The sequence below is a fragment of the Sapajus apella genome, unplaced genomic scaffold (assembly GCF_009761245.1).
Source record: "Sapajus apella isolate SASKATOON/1434 unplaced genomic scaffold, GSC_monkey_1.0 scaffold239, whole genome shotgun sequence".
NCBI lineage: Eukaryota > Metazoa > Chordata > Mammalia > Primates > Cebidae > Sapajus > Sapajus apella.
Genome location: NW_022437179.1, coordinates 312,186 through 314,822, shown reverse-complemented (window position 1 = coordinate 314,822; position 2,637 = coordinate 312,186). Strand labels below are relative to the sequence as shown.

Genomic DNA, 2,637 nt, shown 5'->3' with positions numbered 1-2,637 from the left:
TACCCAGGCTGGAGTGCAATGGTGCGATCTTGGCTCACCGCAACTTCTGCCTCCTGGGTTCAAGCAATTCTCCTGCCTCAGCCTCCCGAGTAGCTGGGAGTACAGGCGTGCACCAGCACACCCAGCTAATTTTTGTATTTTTAGTAGAGAGGGGGTTTCACCATGTTGACCAGGATGGTCTCGATCTCTTGACCTTGTAATCCACCCGCTTTGGCTTCCCCAAATGCTGGGATTATAGGTGTGAGTTACCACGCCTGGCCCTAGTGTTGCCTTCTTCTTAGTGAACACCCTTCTGTGAGTCTGGCCTTCCCTCCTGTTGGCTGGCACAACACTGTTAAACAACCCACACAAAACGCCACTGTCTGAACTCGGCTGAAAACCATCGTGATCTTGTAGCAACCTGGACACTTTACATCCATAAAGTCAAAATTTGGAATTTTTACAAGGTGTTTCTTTTTGTGTTTTTTCTTTTCCTCTTCCAAGGATGGATGTAGTAAATTTCTAGCCAAAGGCATGTTGATCCTCTCTCAAGCCCAGCCCTTCCAGAAATCTCAGCCGACACTACTAACAAGCTGCATGAGACCTCGAGAGGGGATTTAGTAGGTGAATTGGCTCCCATGCCTGAGAAATCCCACCACAGGCCACCTGGAGACCCAGGGCTGCTGGGAACACAGCTCAGTTCAAGCCTAAAAGTCTCTGAACCAGGGAAGCTGAAGGTGTGACTGAGTCTGAGCCTGAAGGTCTGAGAACCTGGGGGGCTGATGGTGCAAGTCGCAGCACCTGAAGGTCAAGACCCTTAGTGTTCTGATGCCCAAGGGCAGGAGAAGAAGGCTGTCCCAGCTCCAGGAGAGAGACAGTAAATATGCCCTTCCTCTGCCTTTTTGTCCTACTGGGCTCCCAGCTGATTGTATGGTACCCTCCGACATTGACAGGGCATCTTCCCACTCAGCCACGAACTCACATGCAAGTATCCTGTGAAAGCAGCCTCATAGGCACACCCAGAAGGGATGCTTTACCAGCTGTCTAGGTGTTCTTTCTTTCTTTTTTTTTTTTTTTTTTTTTTTTGAGATGGAGTTTTGCTCTTGTTACCAAGGCTGGAGTGCAATGGCACGGTCTCAGCTCACCGCAACCTCTGCCTCCTGGGTTCAAGCAATTCTCCTGCCTCAGCCTCCTGAGTAGCTGGGACTACAGGCGTGTGCCACCACACCCAGCTCATTTTTGTATTTTTAGTAGAGACGGGGTTTCACCATGTTTGCCAGGATGGTCTCGATCTTTTGACCTCATGATCCACCTGTCTCGGCCTCCCCAAGTGCTGGGATTATAGGTGTGAGCCACTGTGCCGGGCCTCTAGGTGTCCTTTAATCCAGTCAGGCTGATACTGAAAATTAACCATCACACCAATGAAGTGCAGCCAGGTTAAGGCTGGGACGTGTCTATGGCTGGAGCTGCAAGGGCAGCAGTCAGTGGTGTCACTCGGAGTCAGGGCATGGGGAGACGGCACTGGGCAGTGGCTCCATCTGCTCAGCCCACCCATAAGCCTGGGCAGTGGAGGGCGACTGACTCCCCACAATCCTTCCTTCTGCTTGTCCCCGGAGTCCCTTCCCCTCCTGTGGGAGTCTGGGGATTTTCAGGAGCTGAGGCCCTTGCCTCATGCCAGTCTCCCCAGGAAGGACCTTGCAGGATGGGCCGAGGTTCTGCTCAAAGACTCCCTGGTGCCAGCTGCCCCTTCTCAGGGTCAGTGGCAGGGGAGTATGAGGGCTGAGCTGAGTGCCTCAATGTCCCATTTGCCCTTGGATCTGGGGGAGAGACTGTGGCATGGGCTGTACATGGAGGGTCCAGGAACTGCCCTGACTGGGAATGCAGTGCAGCCTGGGGATGGGCTGGGGAGCTCACAATGCCAGGAGGGCAGCTAGCAGGAAGTCTATTTGCCCTCCTGGGAAACAGCCACCAGGCACCAAGCAGGGAGGCCAGCAGCCCAGCCCAGGGACTTGCATGGACTTTGCATGTTTCCTACATGCTTAGAATACTGTCAGGGGCTGGTCGCAATAATCCCAGCACTTTGGGAGGCCAAGATGGGTGGATCACCTGAGGCCAGGAGTTCAAGACCAGCCTGGTCAGTATGGAGAAACACCATCTCTACAAAATTTAGCTGGGAATGATGGCAGAAGCCTGTAATACCAGCTACTCGGGGGGCTGAGGAGAGAGAATCGCTCAAACCCAGGAAGTGTAAGTTGCACTGAGCTGGGATTGCGCCATTGCACTCCAGCCTGGCCAACCGAGCAAGACTGCATCTCACAACCAAAACCAAACCAAAACAAACAAACAAAAAAAACCACAAAACAAAGCTGGGCGAGCTGGCTCATGCCTGTAATCCTAGCACTTCGGGAGGCTGAGGGGGGTGGATTGCCTGAGCTCAGTAGTTCGAGGCCAGCCTGGGCAACATGGTGGAACCCCGTCTCTACTAAAATACAAAAAATTAGCCAGGTGTGGCTGTGTTCACCTGTAGTCCCAGTTACTTGGGAGGCTGAGGCAGGAGAATCACTTGAACCTGGGAGGCAGAGGTTGTAGTGAGCTGAGATCTTGCCATTACACTGCAGTCTCGGTGACAGGTTGAGATTCCATCTCCAAAAAAAAAAG

The 2,637-nt window shown here is 52.8% G+C and overlaps 1 pseudogene; it reads right to left on the bottom strand.

Annotated features, from left to right (window-relative positions):
- Positions 1-260: 260 nt before the first annotated feature.
- LOC116544990 lies at positions 261-555 on the bottom strand (annotated as a pseudogene).
- Between the last annotated feature and the right edge of the window lie 2,082 nt (positions 556-2,637).